The sequence below is a fragment of the Callorhinus ursinus genome, unplaced genomic scaffold, assembly GCF_003265705.2.
Source record: "Callorhinus ursinus isolate GAN/ISIS: 27379988/994484 unplaced genomic scaffold, GSC_fseal_2.0 scaffold4, whole genome shotgun sequence".
NCBI classification, from domain to species: domain Eukaryota; kingdom Metazoa; phylum Chordata; class Mammalia; order Carnivora; family Otariidae; genus Callorhinus; species Callorhinus ursinus.
This window is the reverse complement of record NW_027397066.1, coordinates 142,982,675-142,990,706: the sequence shown is the minus strand read 5'-3', so window position 1 is coordinate 142,990,706 and position 8,032 is coordinate 142,982,675. Positions and strand designations below refer to the sequence as shown.

General features: G+C 34.9%; 1 pseudogene; it reads right to left on the bottom strand.

Moving 5' to 3' along the window:
• Window positions 1-228: 228 nt before the first annotated feature.
• Window positions 229-836, bottom strand: LOC112825926 (S-phase kinase-associated protein 1 pseudogene; annotated as a pseudogene).
• Window positions 837-8,032: the final 7,196 nt, after the last annotated feature.

The following is an 8,032-nucleotide window of genomic DNA, read 5'->3' as shown; positions in this document are numbered from 1 at the left end:
TTTTTTTTTTTTTTACAGAGAACCCACAGTTCAGGTTTATTTAGAGCAAAGAAAAAAGAAAATTTGATCATACTAGATGAAACTCAGCCATAAGTTTGGAATCTGTACTCAAACTACACATGCAAGGAGGACAATATTCTGCTTAAACAACTGATTTGCTGCTGCCATTTGTCTACTGTTTGTCTAATATTAATAATTATAAACAGAGCAGTGCTACTAGTATTTGGAACAATCCTTACAGTGTTACAGTGTCAGGCATAACATTTCACTTCTCTTCACATCACTGGTTCTCTTTGCATACCTGGGCTTCCTCTTCTTCAGTAAAGTCATTTTTGATATTGAAGATCTTGCGGATCTCCTCAGGAGTTTTCCCCTTGATCATATTGGCAACAGTCTTGCATGTAACATCAAGCAAACCTTTGATGTCTAAGTAGTTTGCAGCCAAAATAAGTTGAAAAAGTGTTCCTTGGTCAACTTTCAGGAATTCTTGGTCCCAAACAGGGATATCATCTGTCCGCTTTTTTTTGTTCTCATCATCCTTGGGAGGAGGGGGGGTCATCCTTGTGGTGGGTGCACCACTGAATGACCTTTTTAAATATTGCTGTGTTAACATTTGGTAGAGGAACTGGGTCATCATCTCCTTCATCATCCACTCCCAAATCTTCCAACATGGTCTTGATAGTCACAGACTGTTTGGCAATTTTCAACATCAACCTCAAATATCTCTCCATCAGAACTCTGCAATTTAATTGAAGGCATGGTGCTTGGTCTCAGGCAGACTGCGGGCTGTAGGCTGACAAGAACAGAGCGGCCCCAGATACGAGAAAAGAAAGGCGGAGAACAAGGCCACTACTGGAGTAGTTCTTAATATATTCTGGATACAGTCCCTTTTTTGTTGCACATATAGCCCAGGCTGTGGTTTGCCACTTCATTTTATTAATGCTATCTTCAGATGATCAGACATCTTTATTTTGATAAAATCTGATTTGTCATTCTTTAATAGTTATTGCTTCTGTATCCTGCTTAAGAAATCATTGCCTATTTCTTAATCATAATGATATTCTTTTATTTGGTTCTAGACATATATAGTTTTAGCTTTGCATTTGAATCTGTGATGTTTCGAATTAATTTTTTTTTTTTGAATGTGGTTTCAGTTAGAGATTGAGGTTGAGTTATTCCAGCATCAGCTGAAACCACTGTTCTCCCTTCAGTGGATTTCTTTGATTTCTTCGTTAAAAATCAAATAGCTACATGTGTGAGTCCATTTCTGGTCTCCCTACTCTGTTTCAACAAAAGATTTGATATTACATTTTTACTAGTACTACAGTGTCCTAATCAATGTAACTTTATACTGAGTTTTGAGATCAGCTTTGTACTCCTTTGTTCAGGTGTGGCTATTTTAATATCTGTGTACTTTCACATGAATTTTAGAATCAAATGCCAATTTCTATTTTTAAGAAAGTTTGATGGGATTATAATTGATATTCATTAAATCTTAGATCAATATAGAGCCTCTCACTTCATGAACATGTTATACATCTCCACTTATTAGATCTTCTCTCATTTTCCTCATTGTTTTGCAGTTTTTAGTATGGAGATCTTGCACATCTTTGGTTAAATGTATTTATAAATAATGTTCTTGATGTTATTATCTATTAAATTTCTAAAAATAATTTTCCTTTTTTTGCTGTTAATATGTAGAAATATAGTTGATTTTTGTTTATTGACCTCATCTGCAATTTTGTTAATCGACTTTATTAATTTTAGTCACTCATTTGTACATTCTTTAGGATTTTCTACATGTCTTCAGTGAACAAATACATTCTTATTTTTTCTTTTTTGATTTTATGTTTTTATTCCTTTTTTTTTTACCTTATTCCACTGGCTGGCACCTCCAAAAGACTGACATAGAATGAGTAGGCGTCTTTACTTCATTCTTTTTTTTTTTTTTTAAGATTTTCTTTAACAGAGAGGGCGAGAGAGCACAAGCAGGGGGAACGTTAGAGGGAGAGGGAGAAGCAGACTCCCCGCCAAGTGGGGGCCCCATGTGGGGCTTGATCCCAGGACGCCGGGATCGTGACCTGAGCCGAAGGCAGATGCCCAAACATCTGAGCCACCCAGGTGCCCCTTCATTCTTGATGTTAAAGGGAAAGCATTCATTATTTCTCCATTAGGTATAGTGTTACCTGTAGTTATTTTGTAGATATCATTTATCAGATTGAGGAAATCCTTTTCTATTGCTAGGTTTCTGAGAGTTTTTTCATAAACAAGTGTTAAATTTTTTCAAATGATTTTTCTATATGTACTGAAATTATTGTTTTTCTTCCTTTATTATTATTTTTTAATTGATGAATTACATTGACTGATTTTTGAGTATTGATTTAACCTTTTATTCCTGAGAAAATCCTACTTGGTTATGACATTCTTTTTTTTTTTTTAAATACGTGGCTGAATTTGATTTCCTAATATTGTGTTAATTTTAGGATTCCCATTATTTTGTTAATATTAATATGTATATATGTTCATGAATTTTTTATAATGGCTTAAGATTTGATTTCCTAATTTGTTAATATTAGGGTTCCTAATATTTTGTTAATATATATATATATTTTAGAGGGGAGGGAGGGACAGAGGGAGAGGGAGAGAGAGAATCTTAAGCAGGCTCCATGCCTACCTGATGTGGGGCCCGATCTTACAACTTTGAGATCATGACCTGAGCCCAAATCAAGAGCTGGTTGCTTAACCAACTGAGCCACCCAGGTGCCCCCTAATATTTTTTTAATATATTCATGAGGGATATTGATCTGTAATTTTCTTTTTTTTATAGTGTCTTTGTCTGGTTTTGGTAGCAGCATCATGTTGAGCTAGTAAAATACATTGGGAAGTCATTCCTCCTTTTCTGTTTTCCTAAAGAGTCTTTGTAACATTGATATTATTTTCTCCAAAGATAAATTTGACAAAATTTCCTGTGAATCCATCTGGGCTTGGAATTTTCTTTGTGTGAAGATTTTTGATAACAAATTCAATTTCTTTAATAGATTCAGGGCCCTTTAAACTTTCTTTTTCACCTTGTGTCCATTTTGTTAATTGTATATGTCAAGAAATTTGTTCATCTTATCTAAATTGTCTATTATTTTGGCACAAAATTGGTTTACAATATAGTCATATTTTCCTTTTAGTGTCTGAGGATTTTAGTGATCTTCCCTTTTTCAGCATTTTTTTTTAAAGATTTTATTTATTTATTTGATTGAGAGAGAGAGAGCATGAGCCGGGGGGCAGAGGGAGAGGGAAAAGAAGGCTCCCCACTGAGCAGGGAGCCCAATGCAGGGCTCAATCCCAGGACCCTGGGATCATGACCTGAGCTGAAGGCAGAGGCTTAACCAACTGAGCCACCCAGGTGCCCCATCATTCTTTGTATTACTAATTTGTGACTTCTCTCTTGTTGATTTATTTACTTAGAGGTTTGTTAATTTTGTTGATGTCTTCAAAGACCCAGCTTTGCCTTTGTTACTTTCGCTATTGTTTGTCTGGTTTTTGAAAAGTTTTATTGATTTTCTCTCTTACCTTTATTATTTCTTTCTGTTGGAGTTTCTTTACTCTTTTTTCCTCCTACCTTATTAGACTGGAAACTTAAGTCAAGACCTGTCTTCTTTTCTATTATGAATATTTAAAATTTCTTTCTAAGCACTGCTTTAGCTGCACACCACAAATTTGCACCTATTGTTTTTTTCTTTACTATTTAATTAGAAATATTTTGTAATATCTCTTGTGATTTTTCCTTGTCAATGAATTATTTAGAAGTGTGTTATTTTAATTTATACTTTTTTTCTAGGTGTGTTATTGTTATTATATCTAATGTAATTCCATTGTGGGCAGAAAAAATATTTCTGTATAATTTCAGTTATTTAAAAATATTAGGACTTATGGGGGTGCCGGGGTGGATCTGTCAGTTAAGCACCCGACTCTTAGTTTCACCTCAGGTCATGATCTCAGGGTAATGGGATCGAGCCCCACATTGGGCTCTGTGCTCAGTGGAGTCTGCTTGAGATTCTTTCCCTCTTCCTCCTTCCCTCTCTGTCCCCACCTCCACTTCTGTGCACACACACACTCTCTTTCTTTAAAATAATAAATAAATAAAAATAAATAAATAAATAAATAAATAAATAAATAAATAAAATCTTTGAAAAAATATTAGGATTTTTTTAATGGCCTAATACATGGCATGTTTTGGTGAATGTACCATCTTTTTTTTTTTTTTTTTTTTAATGTAAGCTCCATTCCGAGTGTGGTGCCCAATGCGGGGCTTGAACTCACGACCCTGGGATTAAGACTTGAGCTGAGATCAAGAGTCTGACTGAGCCACGCAGGTGCCCCATGTATCATGTATTCTTGAAAAGATTATGTATTCTTCAGTTCTTAGATAACATGTTCTGGAAGTGTCATTAAGTCAAAGTGGTTGATAGCTAAAATTATTTTTTTTAAAGAATATGCTAATATTTGGTTTCATTATAAAGATTTAGAATGTGGTATTTTGGGGCATCTGGCTAGCTCAGCCAGTAGAGCATGTGACTTGATCTCATGGTTGTAAGTTCAAGCCCCATGTTGGGTGTAAAGATTACTTAAAAAAAAAAATCTTAAAAAAAAAAAGAATGTGGTATTTTAGTTTTGTTATTTTGGAAATAATAGGTATGCATCAGTGTTTACATATATAGTATATAGTACATATGTTTTATATACATTAACATATATAATTTTAATTGTTATGATGGATGTTTATTTTGAGAACTTTCGGGAATATGAGAAAGGAGGGAAATTTTATCGATAGCCTTTTTGCTCTCTAGCCACCTACCCTTAAATTCTAGGAGGCACTTTAGACTTTAAAACTTAGCAGGAGTTTCATTTACAACTCAGTAGAATGGAAAATTCAACTGAAGTACTAGGCTTCTTGTTATTTGTTTTATGTTAAATATCCCCGATCAGGTAATATATATATATAGCTTTTTAAATTACAAGTTGAATGGATTCTAGTTTTAGCAAATCTCAATCCAAATACAGAATTTCTCTTATCCTACTCCCCAGAAGCAACTGTTATTTTATTCTTAAGAATTCTGGTGTAGGGACGCCTGGTTGGCTCAGTTGGGAAAGTATGTGACTCTTGATCTCAGGGTTGTGAGTTCAAGCCCCGCACTGTGGCATAGAGCTTACTTAAATAAAAAAAAGAAAAAAAATTCTGGTGTATATTTGTTCAATTTTTATTTATAGGGTTTTTTTTTTTCAATTGGTTTGTTTTAACATTATTTGAAGGTATAAGCAATGTTTTCATTGATGCAGAAAAGAAAGATTTCTTCTGTGGTTGACAATCTAGACTACTTCACTTAAAAATGGCAATTTTGATCTGCTGATTAAAGACTTATATTCTTTAAGGGTGAGACACATTACCTGGAACATTACATTTTATTTATTTATTGATAGTAATCCACATTAGCCTCCCAGTTGTGATAAAATATATTCATCCACTTGCTACTTTTATCATCTTTTGAATTTGGAGAGTGAAAGAATTGGAAAGTGAGAAGTGAAATTGATGGGTACTTTAAGTAGTATGTGCCTGCTTAAATATAGAAGACACTTGATTTAAGTCCAAGTTTTGACCTATGACATACACTTGTGAACTGATACTTAAGGATTGAAGCCTAGACCTTATCTAGAATTCAGAGTAAAACAATTCGGCCACATTTGGTTTGATCGTATATCCCCTTGTTCTCCAACTAACAAAATTAACAACCACTAAATGATGATTTCAAAATAATGTACTTATTTTCCTCACCACATGAGACTGTGCATATTTTGATTTTCCTGAACTTTCATTGAGAACTGCTTTAATTCTCCATCTTCAACACAATACTAACATTGGTGTTCAGAATTTTTTAGGTGCTTATCACTAGACTGGAAATCATTCTTGGGAAAGCATTATCCATATTTTCTGATAGTTTCAGAAGCAGGCCAGAATGATCAACAGTCCTTTTGTAACTTCTTAATCATACGTTCTTGGGGAATGGGAGTCTAGTTTATGCTTTCATTGGGGCAAGAATCTGATATTCTCAGACTTCATGCATATATTATACAAAGCATAGACAGAAACAAAAAGTTTTTTAAGGAGTTAATTAACATTAATAATTCCTCTTGTTTGTCTTAGTTTTTTAATTCTCAAAATGACTTCATTCAATATTTTCCATCTTTTTTTATGGAACCTATTATAGGTAGGTTTAGAAAAGGAAATAAGTTTAATGGTAGTAAATGGATTTTTACTGTTCTGCTTTGATATCCTACAACTTAATAACTGTGATACAAAGTTAATAATTATTAATACAGCATATGTAGACCAATAAGAAAATAAAAATATATATTTGCTTAATATATATACATATTCATAACAAAATATGGGAGAAATACTTATAACTATACACTCCTCATTTCTGTAACTGGTTACATGATTATAGGTGATAGACTACCTTCTTCCACTACCTAATCCATGTTCCCTTTGGCCACAGCAGGTGCTTTAGCTGGTCAGAATTCTTTGCCCGGTGGGCGGTATTGGTTTCCTAGGGCTGCTATAACAAAATACCACAGACTTGGTGGCTTAAATCAAGAGGAGTTTATTTTCTACAGTTCTGGAGGAAAAAGTCTGAAACCAAAGCACCTGCAGGTTTGGTTCCTTCTGAAGTCTCTGAAGTAAAAATGTTCTATACCTTTCTCTTAGCTTCTGGTTATTGCTAGCATCCTTGGCTTTTCTTGGTTTATAGATGTATCACTCCAGTCTTTGCCTCCATATCCACATGGTATTTTTTCTCTCTGTGTTTCCTCTGTGTCTGTGTTCAAATTTCTCTCTTCTTAAAAGGACAATACTCATTGGATTAGGGCCCACTCTAATCCAGATTGACCTCATCTTAACTTGATTATATCTGCAAAGACCCTATTTCAAAATAACATCATGTTCACAAGTACTAGGGGTTAGGACTTAACAGGTCTTTTTGGAGAACACAAGTCAATGTACAACATGGGATAATCCAAACCTTTATTCCCGAAGGGCTTGAATTATTAGAGACCTGTCTTGAGTTTTCCACTGACTTTAATCACATGGCTTGGTAGCATTAGGAGATACTCTAAGGGGTTTCTTATATTCCAGACATACTCTTTATTACCTCTATTGTGTAGTAGCAGTCCAATTTTTCCTTTGTAATAAGGATCAGTTGCAGCACCCAGCACAATAAATTCCTTCTGTGTCAGTTGATTCAGAGGCATTAGGAACCCAAAATGGCAAGATAGCAGTCTTAATTTCAAGGTCAATGGAATCATTGTGTCTCTCCTGGTAGAAGTATTCCTCCCTTTGGAACTGAAACCTCTAGACAAACAGAGCACAGGGCTGCCACAATAGGAAGCAAAAGTTTTGCTAGGGGATCACTAGGGGTAATAGTTAGTGGAGCTATTCTCTTTCCACTCCTTCAATTCTGAATTTGTGAATCCTGTTTATGGGAGAATAGTACCATATATTAGACACTGATTTGGAGCATATACAGCTTCCTGCAGAACCTTGCCCTAGACTTGAAGGGTATTGTTACCTAGCTGGTGCTGTAGCTGAGTTTCAAAAGACTATTTGACCATTTTATTGAACCAATTGCCTCAGGATGATGGAGAACACACTAAGACCAATGAATTCCATGAGTATGGGTTTATTGCTGCACTTCATTTGCCGCAAAGTGAGTTCCTTGATCAGAAGCAATGCTGTCAAGTACCAGAATGGTGGATAAAAAATTTTGTAGGTCTAAGGATGGTAGTTTTGGAAAAAGTTTTATATGCAGGGAGTGTAAATCTATATCCAGAGTAAGTGTCTGTTCCAGTGAGAACAGAATTTCCACTTCCATGATGGAAGCAGTTCAGTGCAATCAGCTACCTGCCATCAGGGAATGATGTCATTTCAGAGACACAGTGTTAGTCTCTCCTTTTGGAAGATAGGGCATTTAGCAGTGGCTATAGC